Source organism: Danio rerio, chromosome 9 (genome assembly GCF_049306965.1).
Source record: "Danio rerio strain Tuebingen ecotype United States chromosome 9, GRCz12tu, whole genome shotgun sequence".
NCBI classification, from domain to species: Eukaryota; Metazoa; Chordata; class Actinopteri; order Cypriniformes; family Danionidae; genus Danio; species Danio rerio.
Window position 1 is genome coordinate 2,873,515 of NC_133184.1, and position 19,437 is coordinate 2,892,951.

The 19,437-nt window shown below is 33.4% G+C and overlaps 2 long non-coding RNA genes across 7 annotated transcripts in view; one reads left to right on the forward strand and one right to left on the reverse strand.

The window, feature by feature from the left end:
• The window catches only part of LOC141376046 (uncharacterized), a 129,462-nt gene extending 121,691 nt beyond the window's left edge, over window positions 1–7,771 (reverse strand). For 4 of the 6 annotated variants that reach the window (XR_012385119.1, XR_012385118.1, XR_012385121.1 and 1 more), the window contains exons 1-2: window positions 7,706–7,771; window positions 2,868–2,995 (exon numbers count right to left, since the gene is read on the reverse strand). This is a non-coding gene — a long non-coding RNA (uncharacterized lncRNA). Of the gene's footprint in view, window positions 1–2,867; window positions 2,996–7,552 lie in introns of all 6 variants that reach the window. The other 2 variants (XR_012385122.1, XR_012385120.1) reach the window with 1 other exon arrangement.
• Window positions 7,772–7,814: 43 nt separating this feature from the next.
• Window positions 7,815–12,275, forward strand: LOC141376051 (uncharacterized). Its single transcript, XR_012385132.1, has 3 exons — window positions 7,815–7,878; window positions 8,409–8,467; window positions 11,208–12,275. It is a non-coding gene; the product is annotated as an uncharacterized lncRNA (long non-coding RNA).
• Window positions 12,276–19,437: the final 7,162 nt, after the last annotated feature.

Genomic DNA, 19,437 nt, shown 5'->3' on the forward strand with positions numbered 1-19,437 from the left:
TCTCTCCAAACTGGATTACCGCAACTCTCTACTAGCTGGGCTTCCAGCTAACTCTATCAAGCCTCTTCAACTGCTCCAGAACGCAGCAGCACGAGTGGTCTTCAATGAACCTAAACGAGCACATGTCACTCCGCTGCTCATGCGTTTGCACTGGCTGCCAGTTGCTGCTCGCATCAAATTCAAAGCTCTGATGTTTGCCTACAAAGTGACTTCTGGCTTTGCTCCTTCTTATCTGCTCTCACTTCTGCAGATCTATGTGCCCTCCAGAAACTTGCGTTCTGTGAATGAACGTCGCCTCGTGGTTCCATCCCAAAGAGGGAAGAAATCACTTTTGCGAACGCTCACGCTCAATCTGCCCAGTTGGTGGAACGAACTCCCTAACTGCATCAGAACAGCAGAGTCACTCGCTATTTTCAAGAAACGACTAAAAACTCAACTATTTAGTCTCCACTACACTTCCTAATCTGCAATTGCCTCTCTGAATATCACACTAACTGTACCCAAAAAAATAAAAAAAATAAAAAAAATAAATACTAATACTACTAATACTTTCCTTCTTAGACTTTACACACCTGAAACTTGCCTATAGCACTTATTCATTGTTGCTCTTAGTTGTGTAAGTTGCTTCCTTGTCCTCATTTGTAAGTCGCTTTGGATAAAAGCGTCTGCTAAATGACTAAATGTAAATGTAAATATATATATACATATATATATATATATATATATATACACACATATATATATATATATATATATATATATATATATATATATATATATATATATATATATATATATATATATATATATATATATACATACATATATATATATATATATATATATATATATATATATATATATATACATACATATATATATATATATATATATATATATATATATATATATATATATATATATATATATATATATAGCTATAGATGGATGAACGGACGGATGGACAGACAGACGGACAGACAGACATTGTTCTCTCGAATTATTGTCTTGTAGTTGTCTCTATCAAATGTCTGCAGGATGATGAAGAGCTCCAGCTTGTTGTTCCGGTATAATGAGCACAAACGCTTCACTTCAGCACTTCAGACTGAATCAAACACACAATACTGAAGGACAATCAAATCATTAGATTCATTGAGGAACATTCATTCCTTCATTTAATTTAATATAATTGAGTATTACTGTCTCTGCAACAGTGTCAGGTCAAATTTAATGGTCCTGATTCATCACGCTATGGAAAAAGGACAAGAACAGAACATTCAAAAGATAACTTCTGTGAATAGATTAACACTTCCTCTGATTAAAAGAGTCATTTTACAGCATTAAAGAGTGCTGTAATCATTTCTGTCTTACACTGGGAAAGAAGCTTTTTACAAGGGAGTTTAAAATGCGCTGACTGTGATGCAGGAGTGGAGAACCTGCCTGAGCTCCAGCTGAACACACACACTGTCACTGACACCAACACACCTACAGTACAACACACCTCCTAAAAGAAGAAAAGGCTGATTTTTTAATGACTGGAAATTATTATAATCCGATTGTTACAAAAATAGCTATAAAATAATGTTTTATTAAAAAAAATAAAATAATAATATATATATATATATATATATATATATATATATATATATATATATATATATATATATATATATATATATATATATATATATATATAGTACACAAAGTGGCGCTAATAGATTTACTATTTAAACAATGAAACAGGAAAATTAGGGTTGTGCTGGTCTGAAAATTGCACCAAACACGCATACCTGTCAACACTCTCGTTTTTCCCGGGAGTCTCCCGTATTTTAGACCCATCTCCTGTAAATTTCATCTTCCCCCCCATCCCCCCTGCTACTCAGCTTTTTGGTACAGCCCGGCCAGCTTTTTGGTACGCGCCACCTCCATCTCCGTATACAACTACTGTATACTGAAGCCAAATCTGAAGCTAATCTAACAAAATAACTTACAATAACGGCCCAAAAACTAGCACACCCAAAATTTATGTTATAGAAAACTATTAAATACAAATTTTAAAAATAGAAAAAAATCAAGAGAAGCAAAACATTTTTTAAATTTAGTAGAAATTTTGTAGGTTGTAATTTTATTTTTTATTTTTTTGCAATATTTTGGTTGAATTTAATTGTACTACCATTCAATTTCTAAATATGTTTGGTGCACTAAAATATTATTTTAATAAATATATCTGTTTAATTTGTTTTGGTTTAAATGCACTAAAATATATTCACTGATATATATATATATATATATATATATATATATATATATATATATATATATATATATAACATATATTATGTGTGTGTGTGTGTGTGTATATATATACATACAGGTGAAGTCAGAATTATTAGCCCCCCTGAATTATTATATATATATATATATATATATATATATATATATATATATATATATATATATATATATATATATATATATATATATATATATATATATATATTTTTTTTTTTTTTTTTTTTGGACATATATATATATATATACATATATATATATATATATATATATATATATATATATATATATATATATATATATATATATATATATATATATATATATTATTAATTTTTATTTGTGCAATTCTGTTATGTTTATTCAAAAGTCCAATAAATATTCAGTCAACAAAATAAAAGAAATGAAGAGGATTTGCCATTTCCTTGTTTGTTTTCCCACAATCCTCCTCAAATGTGATGTTTATATGAATGAAGGCCTCTGGCGTGAGCCGAGTGGTGTAATGAACTGAGCTGAATTGTGTGTTACAGGTTATGAGAGAGCAGATTAATGAGCTAAAAACTAATGAAGCTTACGAGTGGCTCCACATCACAGCCGAGAGACTCTCTGTTCCGGATCAGCTCCATAAAACCCGTCCATTTCCCCCGCTCGCTCTCTCTCTCTCTCTATCTATCTCTCCTCCTGCAGAACGTCCAGATTCAGCCTAAAAACACACACAAATACAAATGCTTCGTTTTTTGCCATTGCCACTAATCATGTACCCATTCAGTTTGTTGTTCTTCAGAAGGTTAACTTCACTACTTTACTCTCATTTACACTAATTCAGGTTACACCACTGATCTACAGTAGCGCATCAGATTGATTAATAATAACCATCATCCATTCCTAAGTTTAATTGCTGTGAAACTGATGATGATATTTTACGCGACCGAGCATCTGGCACGCAGAACTCCATATTAAACATGCTTTGTGTTATATTCTTCATTTATCTTAAAGAAATAAATGTATATTTTTATGTTTGAAAGCATACAGCAGATTCCTTCATTATTATTATATTAACCATGCTTTTTTCATAGTAAAAATATAATAATTATGTTTTGTTTACCATTTGTATAACTGTAGTTTTACTACAAATACCATGGTTAAGCTATAGTTAGTGTTGCAAAACCATGGCTGAATTGTGGTTGCTAAAGTTTAACTATAACCATGTTTTTTCAGATTAATTCGTTGTAAAAACACACTTAAAACGTGACTTTTGCTGCTTGTCCGAACTATTTATTTAAAATGAGTAGAAACAACGCAATTCTTACATTTTTTTAGGGAACAACCTAATTGTCTTATGTTCAATAATTGTCTTGTGTTCAATATCTTACAGAATTCGTTTAATATGTTTGAAAGGACACAGCAAATTCCTTGTGAAGTTAACCAAGGTTTAGTTATAGCAAAACTATATGTTTTGGTGCATTGTTTACCATATGTATAACTGTAGTTTTACTACAAATACCATGGTTAAGCTATAGTTAGTGTTGCAAGACAATGGCTGAATTGTTGTTACTATAGTTTAACTATACAATAACTGTGGTTTTTTGGATTAATTTGTGGTAAAATCACATTCAAAACATGTCTTTTGCTGCTTATTCAAACTACTTATGCAAAGTGAGTTGAATCAACACAATTTTTAAGATTTTTTTTGGGACAACTTAATTGTTTTATGTTCAATCCATTTAAATTTGTCAAAACTATTAAGTTAACTTAATTTGTGTTGGGACAACATTAATGAAGTGTGTGAAACCCAGCTATTTTTTTTACAGTCCATTGTTAAATTTCACAAGGGATAATCTAATAAAAAAAGGGTTTTTGTAGTACTAAAACAAGAAGACGTAATTGTTATCCACAAGATATAAATATTTCAAACACAAATAGTCCTCATATATCTTAAAGAATTAATTTTATGTGTATGTTTGAAAGTACACAGCAGATTCATTCAAAAAATGTAACTGTTTTTGAGCATTGTTTACCATATATATATAACCATAGCTTTACTACAAATACGATGGTTAAGCTATAGTTAGTGTTGCAAAACTATGGCTGAATATAGTTTAACTACAACAACCATGTTTTTTTTTTGGGATAAATTTGTGGTAAAACCACACTAAAACCAGGACTTTAGCTGCTTATCCGAATGATTCATTTAAAATGAGTTAAAATAACACAATTCATATGTTTTTTTTTAGACAACTTAATTGTTTTATGTTCAGTCCACTTAAATTTGTTAAAACTATTAAGTTAGCTTAATCGATTTGTATTGGGACAACATGAAGGAATTGTGTGGAACTCAGCATTTTTTACAGTCCATTGTTAAATTTGACAAGGGATAATCTAATAAATAAAGCGTTTATTATAGTACTAAACAAGAAGACATCATTGTTATCCACAATATATAAATACTTTAAACACGAATAGTCCTCTAACCATGGCATGTTTTTTATATTATTTAATGAATATATAGTGCAAAAATAATCGGAGTATTCTTCATATATCTTACAGAATTAATGTAATAATTATATGTTTGGAAGTACACCACAAATTCCTTGTGAAATTAACCATCTTTCTGTTATAGTAAAACTGTAGCAACTATGTTTTGGTGCATTTTACCATATGTATAACTGTAGTTTTACCACAAATACCATGGTTAAGCTATAGTTAGTAATGCAAAACTATGGCTGAATATAGTTTAATTACAAATAACCTTATTTTTTTGGATAAATTTGTGGAAAAAACACACTCAACATGACTTTTGCTGCTTGTTCGAACTATTTATTTAAAATGATGTCACAATTCTTAAGGTTTTTGGGGACAACTTAATTGTTTTATGTTCAGTCCACTTAAATTTGTTAAAACTATTAAGTTAGCTTAATCGATTTGTATTGGGAAAACATGAAGGAATTGTGTGGAACACAGCATTTTTTACAGTCCATTGTTAAATTTGACAAGGGATAATCTAATAAATAAAGCATTTATTATAGTACTAAACAAGAAGACATCATTGTTATCCACAATATATAAATACTTTAAACACGAATAGTCCTCTAACCATGGCATGTTTTTTTAATTATTTAATGAATATATAGTGCAAAAATAATCTGAGTATTCCTCATATATCTTACAGAATTAACGTAATAATTATATGTTTGGAAGTACACCACAAATTCCTTGTGAAATTAACCATCTTTCTGTTATAGTAAAACTGTAGCAACTATGTTTTGGTGCATTTTACCATATGTATAACTGTAATTTTACCACAAATACCATGGTTAAGCTGTAGTTAGTAATGCAAAACTATGGCTGAATATAGTTTAGTTACAAATAACCTTATTTTTTTGGATAAATTTGTGGAAAAAACACACCCAACATGACTTTTGCTGCTTGTTCGAACTATTTATTTAAAATGAGTTGAATCAACACAATGCTTATGTTTTTTTGGACAACTTAATTGTTTATCATGTATATTCATAGTTTTAGTATACCATGTTTAAGCTAGTCTAGCAAAACTATGGCGGAATATAGTCCGACTACAATAACCATGCTTTTTTTTTTGGATACATTTGTGGTAAAAACACACTCAAAAAATGACTTTAGCTGCATGTTCAAACTATTTATTTAAAATGAGTTGAATCAACACAAATCTTAGTTTTTTTTTGACAACTTAATTGTTTTGTGTTCAATCCACTTAAATTTGTCAAAACTATTAAGTTAATTTAATCGATTTGTGTTAGGACAACATGAAGGAATTGTGTGGACAATTCAGCAGTTTTTTTACAGTCCATTGTTAAATTTCACATGGGATAATCCAATAAACAAAGCGTTTTTTTTTTTTTTTTGTACTAAACAAGATGACATAATTGTTATCCACAAGATATAAATACTCAAAACATGAATAGTCATCTAACCATGACATGTTTTAATATTCTTTAACGAATTTACACATATAGTGCAGAAATAATAAGAGTATTCCTCATATATCTTACAAAATTCATTTAATATTTGTATGTTTGAAAGTACACAGCAAATGTCTAGTGAAATTAGCCAAGGTTTGTTTTAGTAAAAATGTAGTAGCAATATTTGGTGCATTGTTTATATCATAGTTTTAATATACCATGTTTAAGCTAGTCTTGCAAAGCTATGGCGGAATATAGTCCGACTACAATAACCATGCTTTTTTTGATAAATTTGTGGTAAAAAAAAACACTCAAAACATGACTTTAGCTGCTTGTTCAAACTATTTATTTAAAATGAGTTCACAGTTCTTAAGGTTTTTGGGGACAACTTAATTGTTTTATGTTTAGTCCACTTAAATTAGTTAAAACTATTAAGTTAGCTGAATCAATTTGTGTTGGGACAACATGAATGAATTGTGCGGAACCCTGTATTGGTGCAATGGTTACCAGGTTGCAAAACTATGGCTGAATTGGGGTTAGTTTACCCACAATACCCATGGATTTTCAGATTAATTTGTAGTAAAAACACGGTTAATTTTCCAAAGGTATAATCTAATGTACCAACTTTTTTTTGTTCAAAACAAGATGATTTAATAGTTATCCATAACATATAAACATTTCAAACATTACAAGTTTTAACTTTATATATTAAATGAATCTACACATATACTACAGAAATAATAAGAATACTATTTTTAATAACACAACATTGTCATTATTGCTATTACATTGCATTTTGAGCTAAAACTGGCTAGCCCTTTTGATTAAATTAACCATGGATTTACCACAAATAAACATGTTTTAGTAGTAAACCAGGACAACCACAAATTAAAAATAGTTTTGCTACATTATCCACAATTTATCGATATTTAAATCATGGTTAACATAATTTTACTACACCACAATGGTTCCTTTTCTTAAATGAGGTAAAATCATATTAGCAGCCACTAACTATCAATGTACACAGTCAAATAGTGTAAATGTTTTTAAAGTCATATTTACATGTGATTTCAGGCCGTATATTCAAAGTACCATGGTAAACAATATAGGGAGCATGTCATAAGTTGTCACTGAATGACTGTGCAAATATAAAACCAACTTTACCTCATTATTTTCTTAAGGGATATGAATACTAATTTAAACTATCTTGTCTAATAAACGACAACAATATACTCGAAACCATACTTTTATAAAGCGGCTAAAAATCTATAATTTCTGTACTCTTAAAAAACGACAGGCGTGTATTGTTTTGCTTCACTTACAAGTTTTGTCATTGTGTTCTTCCCCCTAGTAAACACACCACCACCACAGTGGGTTGTCATTGACCAGCGAGCTGTCTGGCGTAAAATATCGTTTCCCTTTTTGGCGCTCGACGCTCTTGGTCGATGATATAATTTTAGACTACACATACTCACACATTTCAGACTTTAATATGAGGGTTTAAATGTCCACCACAGTCCAGCAGCTCTCTCGGCGAGTTTGTTTTTGTATCTGCATTTCAGAATGTGTCCTGTATCAGAGCTCCCCCTTCAGGAGCAACACCGAACTGCACCTCCTCAGTATTCTTGACTAATGAAACCCTCAAGGGGTAAGATTTACCACAGTTCGACTGGATATTAACTAGGCTATTAGCTACTTGTAGTATGATTAGTGGTATCTAACTAGTATTAAAATGAAAAATAACATTTCGACAGTAAATACTTCATAGAACACTACACGAAACCCATATAAAATACTAGGCTAACGTTAGTTTATAGTAAAAACCACAGCGTTTTTTCGTATAACCATAGTAATATAAACAGTACTACTGAGTAGAAGGTATAGTATACTACAATAAATCACATACTGGCGTAAAAACTAACAGGCTAATTATTAGTTTATCAGCTAAAACTAGGCTACATGCTGACTAGCATTCAGTGTTGTAAATACATTACTCTTTACTTTAGTAGTGACCAACTTGATGTCTAAATGTTATAAAAACATACTAAAAATACAAATTAATTGATGTTAGTTGATAACTACATCAAGTTGACATACATTGGTGTTAAATAAACACCTCAAAAATCTGTCAATACGATGTCGTTCCTATATTGTATCATGCTTTGTGTCATCTTGCAGGTCAAAATGGATTCAACGTGTGGATGTTGAATAGACGTCAGGTTTTTGACATCAAAACGGTTTGTATTGTTTAACTTTTTTTTTTTTTTACATCATGCTTCATTTCCTTTTAATGTTGATGTTTTGACCTCAAGGTGCCCGTTTGTTCAAAAAGGCTATGCTATAAAAATGCAATAAAAAGATAGCATAGTAGCTATGAATCAGTATTTGTTGATGAGAGAATGTAATTATTAGTTTATCAACTAATAATAGGCTACATTAGGATGCTGTAGCATTAAAGTGTTGTACTGTACATTTAATTTAGTATCCCACAGTGACCAACTTGATCTCAAAATGATATCAAAAACACGCTAAAAATGCTAATCAATTTGATGTCAGTTGAAAACGACATCAAGTTGACATGAATTGGCGTCAAATAAACACCTCAAAAATCGATTACAGGACTGTCAATAGGATGTCGTTTTGGCAACAAGTTTACATCGATTTTATCGACGCAAAATCCAGTGTAAATCTGTCATCTGTAATTGAATCTTTCAGGTGAGTAAAGCTTTTCTAATATTGCAATAATCTTTGTGTCATTATCTTGCTAGTCAAAATGGCATCAATGTGTGGATGTCGAATGAACGTCAATTGTTTGACGTTTTTTGACGTCATGCTTGATTTCCATTTGATGTTGGTGTTTTAACCTCAAGGTGGATGGTCCAAAAAGACTATGCTAAAAAATGCTATAAAAATATAGCATAGCAGCTATAAATCAGTTTTCGTTCATGAGGGAATGTAATTATAAGTTTATCAGCTAATACTAGGCTACATTAGGATGCTGTAGCATTAAAGTGTTGTACTATACATTATAATACGCTTTATTTTGTCCCAGTGACCAACTTGAGGTCAAAAAAATATCAAAAACACGCCACAAATGCTAATTAATTGATGTTGGTTGATATCGACATTAAGTTGACATACATTAGCATCAAATAAACACCTCAAAAATCGATAACAAGACTATCAATAATATGTCGTTTTGGCATCATGTTTAACATTGATAGTTTCGACGCAAAATCCAGTGTAAATCTGTCATCTGAAATTGAAACATTCAGGTGAATAAACTTTTCTTATATTGTAATACTCCTTTCGCCGGTTTCACAAACGAGGTTTAAGGCTAGTCGAGATTAAATTGCATGTTTCAGCTGTCTCAACTCAACATAACTTGCAGTGAGATGTCTTAAAATATGTCAGTGTCTTTTTTGTGTCCAGGTGCACACCAGTAATATATTTTTCTAAGGTTATTTTTATAAATGTGGCTTAATTAGCCTAATTTAACTAAGCCTTAGTCTTGGCTTAATCTAAGCCTTGTTTGTGAAACTGGGCCATTGTGTGATAATCTTGCTGGGCATCAAGGTGTGGATGTTGAATGAACGTGAAAGTTTGGACATCAAACTGATTAGCATTTTATCATATTTTTGTTATGTGATGCTTGATGTCATTTTGATGTTGATGTTTTGTTATCAAGTTGCACGTTGGGATGCTTCAAAAAGGCTGTTTCTCAATTCCAAGAACGCAGAGAACGGACTTGCGTTCTTGTGGAGACCGGTCTTGCCAGGTGTCCTCGGAAGAACGAACTCGGGAGACCACGAGAACAGAGAACGCGTCCTGTGAGAAATGAGATGCTGCGTTCTTCCTGATGGTCACATGACCTTGACGTGTTTATTAATATAAAATTATTCAAACATTACAGCCTTCATACACACTTTATTGTTTTTCCCCACTTCAAAATATATACTCTGCATAAAAACATTATAAATATACGTTGCACAGTATAAATAAAACAGATTTCAATTCGAAATTCAGCAAATAAACACCCTTAATGCGTTTATTCCTATATTAAGATTTTCATGGTGATGTTTATATTCACCGTTTCATTAAGGGAAACTCCTGAGATAGATAAATAATGAATCTAAATAAAATGCTGCGCTTTCCACCTCCGGTCGCAATGACTTCTGGGACTTCCAGAGCGAGATCAGTGTTTAATTGTGCATCGGTGCGTCCTCGATATCAAGAACACATCCGCGAAGTTTTACTCGTCCTCCGTTCTTGCAGTCTTGAGTGTTGGAACTGAACTTTGGCAGCTGATGATGACGTTACACGAAGACGCAAGACCAATGAAGAACGCATATTGAGAAACAGCCAAAGACTATACTATTACTATAGTCCAGTGGTCTCAAACTCAGTTCCTGGAGGGCCACAGCTCTGCATAGTCTCCAACTCACACCTGCTAAATACTCTCTAGTACTCTTGAACACCAGTTGGATCAGCTGTGTTTGATTAGGGTTGGACCAAAGCTGTGCAGAGCTGCGGCCCTCCAAGAATTGTGTTTGAGAGTTCGAGTATTAGTCTAATACTAATTTTTAATGATTGATCACTTCACACACCTTGCAGCTATAAGTTTTAGTTGGAAATATTATAATATTGAAGCACTCTTTGATTGAGCTGAATGCTCCTTATAAGAATTTCTGCATTTATATCGTGGCTGCGCATGAGAACATGCACCAACTAGACTTTTAAATCTTATACATTTCTACACATACATACAGTACACTGTGATATTATTCTAGACGACAGGCACTTTTTCAAATTGCTTTTCAATGTCTTCAAACAGCCTTAATGTCACAGTAGAGAGAAATTGAGAAGTTGGACTCCCCCAGTCTGTCCGTTCTCTAGAAATTCACTATTTATAATGTCATCTTATCTGGCTTGCTCTGAGGACTGCACTGTGAGTGCACTTGTGCTTTCTTTTGTTAGGGTGAGTTGGCAATTTCCTGTGAGATGGAGCCACTGCAGTCTTGCGTCTCTCTCTCTGATAACGTCTGTGACATGAACTGCTGTTAGCATCAGCACGCAGAGCTGGACTAGTGCTGATGGGGACTTGTCATAAAACGCCTCCAGCCCTCACACACACACACACACACACACACTGCAGACCATCAGCATGCAGGCCAGTCCACAGAGCTGTGACCTGCTGATGGGACGCCAGAGCAGAATGCTGTAGTGCTCTTATACTGCAGAATGCTTTACACTGTGTAGAGTATGCAAACAATCTGTTATGCGTGAAAGAAAGCAACAACATTTCATCAAAGTTGCCCTAAAACTATTGATCAACACCTATTCTTGTCTGAGGACAATTCTTTATTTCAAATGTTCACTACTTTTTGACATAAATTGATTATGTTTCCATCTCCATCGCTGTAGGTTTGAATCTATAGTGTTTCTCTGAGCACTGACGTCTGGTTTAGTCAGATACAGAAGTCAAACATCACACAGAGCATAAAATAGTTTAGACAAGTTTAACACAAGCAAAACTATTTTACTGGGAGAAATATAAAATATATTTAATTGATAAAAACTTGTGCTGGACTTTATAGTCTCTAAGTTCAAATATTTAAGCATTTTATTATGGGTCGGGTGTATTTTTTTTTTCAATAACCAAAAATACATTGTTTGAGTCCCATTTACTGATTTTCATTTCATGCAAAAAATCGAACATTAAGTAAAGATCATGTTCAATTAAGGTATATTGTAAATTTCTTACTGTATATAGATGAAAACTAACATTTGAATTAGTATTATGCAGTGTAAAGAACTGAATTTTACAACTTTAGAGGTTATTTGTGTGCATTTTGTTATTTATATAAGTTAAATTCAGTATTATTCGCCCCCCTTCGAATTTTCTTTTCTTTTTTTTAAATATTTCCCAAATGATGTTTAACGGATTCAGGAAATTTTCACAGTATTTCTGATAATATTTTTTTCTTCTGGAGAAAGTCCTATTTGTTTTATTTCGGCTAGAATAAAAGCAGTTTTTAATTTTTTAAAAATCATTTTAAGGCCAAATTATTAGCCCCTTTAAGCTATATTTTTTTTTGATAGTTTACAGAACAAACCATCGTTATACAATAACTTGCATAATTACCCTAACCTGCCTAGTTACCCTAATTAACCTAGTTAAGCCTTTTAATGTCACTGTAAGCTGTATACAGTTGAAGTCAGAATTATTTTAACCCCTTAGAGTTTTTTTATTACTTTTTATTTCCCAAATGATGTTTAACAGAGCAAGGAAATTTTCACAGTATGTCTGATAATATTTTTTTCTTCTGGAGAAAGTCTTATTTGTTTTATTTCGGCTAGAATAAAAGCAGCTTTTATTCTTTAAACAACATTTTAAAGACTAAATTGTTAGCCCCTTTAAGCAATTTTTTTTTTTTTTTTGATAATCTACAGAACAAACCATCGTTATACAATAACTTGCCTACACCTGCCTAGTTAACCTAATTAGTTAAGCCTTTAAATGTCACTTTAAGCTGTGCAGAAGTGTTTTGAAGAATATCCAGTCAAATATTATTTACTGTCATCATGGCAAAGATAAAATAAATCAGTTATGAGAAAGGAGTTGTTTAAACTATTATGTTTAGAAATGTGTTGAAGAAATCTGCTCTCCATTAAACAGAAATTAGGGAAAAAATAAACAGGGGGGCGAATAATTCTGACTTCAGCTGTATATCTAAAACATTGGATTTGTTTAGACTACTCTGCCTAAAATAATTACATACATACTTGTCTGATTTTGGAATATAAAAGATTTTCTGGCACCTTTAACTGAACTGAATCAACACTTAAATGACTCAAGCTGCTAATGACACTGTAATAGATTTCTCTCACATGTGAAGATTTGCATCACTGATTCTGTTATTTTTCATTTTAATACCGTGAAGCTGCTCTAAATCAATCTGTATTGTCTAACGCACCAAATAAGTGAAGTTTCACAAACTAATTTCAAGAGGAGCACGTGATATGACTGTGCACTGCTGGCTACTCATCTGTAATCAGTAATAATCCAATCAGAATGATCCTAGCTTAATATAAATGGATCACTTTCTCCTCTTCTTTTTGGAAGAATCCCCCCCTTCCACCCCATCTCCTTCTTTTTCTCCCCTTCTAAAGGGGGAGCGATCGAGACCTACCTGATCTCGGATCCCCTGATATGCTTATTTACCAACGGGATCCCTGGGCTCAAATATCTCCGAGCTCAGGGTTCTCTCCCGGGACAGCATGCCAAACCTGCTATAAATGCCAAGCATATCTAAGTGGGAACTCTTGAAATGGAAGTGGCGAAAAACAAAAATTTGACTGCAATCACTATTGTTCATGCTCACTTTGGACGTTCAGAGCATTCCCAATGAAAAGTACTATAGTGTTTTTGAAGCATACTTGTATTAATCTGTCCCTATAATACAATATAGTGATATAATCAAATAACAAATAGGCTACTGTACTTTGTGTATAGGTAATATTAAACAACAATTCACCACAATGGAGTAAAAACTCAAATACTACTAGTATTTATTACAGTTTATCAGCTCGGTGTTGTTAGTACTACAGTATCCTGTAGCATTCTTTAAAAAAAAGAGTTGTAAATACCATACTGTAGAAATTATTATAATGCGATTCAAAAACACTACAGCGTTTATATAGGGAGACCTATATAACACAATTTTTCTTTAGCACCAAAAACCTTTTTTTTTAGCTGCATGACTAAAACTTTTAGGCAAAGTACCCACAGTTGTCTACTACAAATGTAAACTATTAAAATTTCTTAAACTATATCACATCCTTTGTGAGATGATGACAAATACAAGGTGGTCATTTGTTACAAGTTACCCCACTACTAAGTGGGTTGTAACATACTGGGGAAAGTTAACAGGTAAACAAAATGCTACTTTAGTGTACTACAAGGGATATGCCACAACAACAGTTTTATTGTGAATAAATGACTGCAACAATACAATAAATGTGACTATTGCAAGTGTATGTGCATCGTGTGTGTGTTTAAGCTATATATAAGATATAATTGGAGTATATTTTTGCAGATTTTATTTTCCTGTTTGTTGTTTCTTTGGTACTTTTTATTACTATTTTTTTGTTAGCACTTGTAAATATCCTCACTGTGGATGGACTTTTGGCACTGTAAATAAATATCACCTTGCACGACAGTGCTTTGCGAGTAAGCCATCATTTTTTTTTTTACGAACTCACATTTCTTCCCCCTTGAAGAGGAGTTGGTGGGCTCGTTTTCATCACAATGCACATTTGCGTTTGTGTGTGTGTAAGTCAATTCTGGTCTGAGAGGTGGGGGGACTAAATCTGAGTGATGGTGAAACTGTTGTGGAATGTTGGTGATCGTTTTAGAAATGTGCAGCAATTTTGAGTAATTGTGTGCAGAAAGGCCTAAATTTGAAAAAAAACTTTTTTCGACTCTCGAGGGAAAATTATAGCATGAAGTAAAGTGCTATATCTAAAAAAAAAAGTGAGGGGGACATGACCCCCCTGTCCCCCCTGGGAATTGTGCCACTGGTGTAAGTGTTTGTATACTTTCAAAACGCGTGTTTCAACCTACCCCGCCAATCATCTATTGTTTAGCTAGCTGCATAGATATATACACTAGATGTCGCCTGGCCTATTGTTGTCTATTGTATGGAATGCGTCAATAGCGCCGCCATCTTGCTACAGGGTAGCGCTCCTTTGAAATGAATGCGGGACGAAGGTACAGTGGAGGACTGTGGCCATCCAAAGCCACAGATATACACATATCTATGATCGGGAGTTTTCCTGGATGTTAGTATTAATTTTTTTTTCTAATTACGAAAATTATAATTTTTCATCACTTTTCTACATTGATGGATCAGTGACCGCACGGGCATTCCTGACAAAAAGCTTGTGTTTGTGTGTACAGAAATGTACTATTCACCCTCCCTGTTAAATGTGATCTAATCATGTCCTGAAACACAGCTCCTCTCCTGCTTTCACTGCTCATACTGACGGAGGGAGCGATTCGTTTGTGAATGAATCCCCCGAACGACTCTTTCACTAGCCGACAATAATACAAGTTTCTGGCAGCGCAGCATCTCGTTGTCATATTTCTTTTGCATTGTTTGCTAATTTCATTCAACAAAACTAGCATAAGCCGAGTGTTTAGTGCGAGTTGGAGCTGCTTTGCCTTATGGTGAATGCAGTAAGTGACTGTTATCATCAATAACGTTACCTGTTTAGCACAAAAGTTCAGAACATACAAAAACAGAAAAAAACTTAAAATTACCTATGAAATGTTCTGCCTTTGTGCTTTGTTTTCTTTGTTTGCTCGTTACTACACCCGTAGACAGCGCTAAAGTCCCGCATCTTCACGTAATAACACTGTCTTGACTAGTGCGGTTGAATGACATTTGTCTTGGGAGCACTGTACCAATGTGGCGGCGCTATTGACGCATGCTCAGGGTCCCTATGCGATATCTAGTGTATATATCGATGAGCTAGCTGTATTAGCATGATGCTTTGAAATTAGCAGGAGGTTGATACACCATTCTTTTCTACAGAAACTACAGTTTGACCTGATATAACTCATATAACATCATCTACAATGGCAGAGGTACTAAATTAAATATTATCTTGCAATTTATTTTTACTTTCTTACCTCAGATTTTGATTTTCTGTTGTAGCTTCAGAAGAGATTGCAAGACTGACTGGAAAATCTCCATGTGTGATTGTTAAGGATACCTGAGGAAACTGAATATGTGGCATGATATGCCTGATTCGTGAAACTGGTAGTGTTACAACTCTCCCTGTGTTTCAACTATACCCGGTCTTCCTACTTTATGGGGTCTGTATTGTGATTCCATCATAAAGTTTTCCACACCATGCATTCGATGTATCCATACAGATAATATAATAGAGTTTATGATAAATTATAATATGTTTAACATTTGTACTTTTTCATTCTTTAATACACAATATTAATATTGTAAGTTTATGTAGCCTAGTCAGTCAGTGTGAAAGCTCAAGGAGCATACAGTGCATGGTAATATATTTTAATGCACTAAAATACCCTGTTCCCTTTAATAAATGGGAAATACACCGATATCTTATTAGAGTCCGTTTTCTCCTACTCCCCTATAAAGCAACTAGAAATCTAATTTCGCCCCTTCTTTTCCTCCTGCTCTTTCAATCAATGTTTAACTGCGGGAGACTGTGTGAGCAATTTGCTCTTCGGGTCTCTCTTCTCACCAGGCAAACAGAAGCACACGTATCCGAACAATGAGCAATGAAAAGGGGCCCATAATAAATACTCAATATTCTACATAATTATTAATCATGGATACAACAGCAGTTACGACCACTCCTGCCTGAGCCGGTCTGTGCTGCGGTGTTTATGGGGCCATCATCACATATAATCACGCGGGCTCCGTGCTGCCCACTGACCCTGCAGCGCGGGAAAAAGGTAAGAAAAGCGCGCGCTTTCTCTCTCTCTCTCTCGCACGCGCCGTCTCTCGCGCGCTCATTTAGCGCTACGCTGCTTTTCATAATTAGCGCCGCGAGGCCTCATTAAGTTCGCTCTAATGAATAAATATTGTATTTCATAGCCTGATTACCAGATCAGCTCGACGCTCGAGCGTCGTAAACAATTATTTCCCTAAATATTCATCACCCTAAAGTGGATGATCATTGGTATTTAATACCAGTATTTTCGAGTGCATCTTTATTATGCAAATAAATACTTTTGAAGCGTTTGTTTCCTGCAGATCCCAAAAAGATTCACTCTCAGAATTAAAAATGGAGCGTTCTGGGGAAAAAAAACAGGCATGAAACCTGAAATTAGTGCGCAGAGAGACCAGCAAGACATGTTACTCACCTGTTAAATACACCGTAACTGTTAAACAATGTGGTCAAACAGCACACAAACATGACAAACTTGATGAGCTCCGTCCGACCTGAAAACTTTTTGCATGTTTTTTCCAAGTAATTCAAGTAAAGCTATTTATTCAAATCTTCCCAGCAGCCACCTTTGTTAAAACAATATCAAAAAATATGACAAAATACAAATGTATTTGATCTTCATAAAGATTAAATCTAAAATGGTGTCTATTAAGATGGCGTCTAGGACTGTCCTAAATGATTTCTTACATGTTTTTTGACAGAAGTGTTGATTGTAGGGAAACAAAATCCAGTGTAAATTTGTCATTTGAATTGACGCTTTCAGACACACAACACTTTACTTTTATTAACGTTTTTGTGTCATTATTCTGGTGGTCATAGAACATCAATGTGTGGATGTCAAATGGACGTCAATGTTTTTGTATCAAATGAATTAATTTGTTTTACATTTTATTAATATCCTTTTGACATCAATTTGCCTGCTGGGATTCTTTACCGTGAATTGGTCAAACAGCCACCCGTTTCAGGAAGCAGATAGCTTCTACAGGCACTGGACATTAACATGACGTCATTTTGTTTATTAATGAAAATCGTGTTGACGTCAGAAGCCAATGTCAAGCCAACGTCAATGTCCAATGTCAGACAGACGATGCATTTTGGTTACATTCCAACGCAACCTAAAAACAACAAAATATCACCGTCTAATGATGTTACGACTTGGTGTTGTGTGGACACTACCAACATGACGTCTATAAGATGTTGGATTTTGGTTGCCATACCTGACGAATAAATCAGTATTTGACGTCATTCTGACGTTGGTTTAAGATGTTGATTTGACGTTAGATTTTGGTCACTTTCCAACACAATCAAAATCAACAAAATGTCAACGTCATTTGACGCCAAATTAACATCCTTATACGCTGAGGACCTAAATCTACCCTAATATTAACGTCTTATGACGTTGTGTGTCTGCTGGGTTAACTTAGTTAACGAAAATGTTTTTTTGACATTTAGTATTCATTTACTTAAATAATCTTAGCATCGTAAACACTTTAGCAAAGAAATCACTGTCCAAAGCTTCAAACAGCTTTAACCAACAACAGTAATCGGCTGGTATACGATGGAACACTGAGGGTAAAACCACACTGTTCAGTTTTCTGTGTTTTGTTAATTTCTTTATGTTTATGAATTATATTATTAATTATATTGTTCCTTGACCTTTCTTCCAATAACTTTTAACCTTGAAAAAAAACAAAAAAAAAAAAAAAAAAAACGCAATTTCGACGCCTTCACACCAATTCATAACTTTTTGATTTAGTGGCTAATTCATTTGAATTTGTACGACCCAATTTGTTAGTTTTAGAAAGATTTGCTCATCTCCCAATGATGGTTGGCTTTGGGGGCGGAGTTTAGTGCCACGCTTTCTTTTAAAAAAACATACATTTCGTACGATAAAAATAAGAATTTGTACAAATTAGCCTCTAAACTGACGAAACGTAAAAGGCTGGCAGTTTCAATTTTATTATTGAAATCTAAAAACGATAATCATATTTGCGAAATATTTTATTTCAGTTTCCTTTTTAGTTATTGTTATTTTAACATTATTGTAAGCCTCGGTTAGTTTTAGTTTTTCATTTATTGTGTGTTTTTAATTTACTTTTTTATTTATGCTTTTGAATTGCATTATTGTTCCTTGGCCTTTCTTCCAACAACTTTGAACCTTGAAAAGTTCCAAAAATGGACTTTTGAATAGTTTAAAGTGATTTATTGTCAGGGTTGGTGTTGTATATTACTACATTGTAATAAGCTGCAGCACATTTTCTGTTATTTTATAGACTCATTTCTCTATATTTTACAGTGCTTCTTAAACTATACATTTCAAACGACTAAAATGTCAATAAAAGTCTCTTTATTAACTCTAGTTGAATTTTCGATATCAAAAGTCAACAGAGCCGAGCTCAACATCCCTAATGCGATTCACAACCGTAAACAAACACTTGTGAATCACAAATACTGAAAGTTTAATTAACATATATTTTATTACAGTGCATGGTTCTTAGCTACACATACTCCAAATACTTGAAAGCTGTATTAATACTGGTCTTGTCAGAGATATCAGCAAGGTGATCTGAACAAGAGATGGAAAAAAAAAGGGGGAAAAGAACAAGCGATCGAGCGGAGGAGTTTTAACAGGGAAAAATGATTCACAGGTATAAGATTTCCCATTAGAGTCTGCTAATTATTTCCACACCATTAGTGGCAGAGCTCTCTA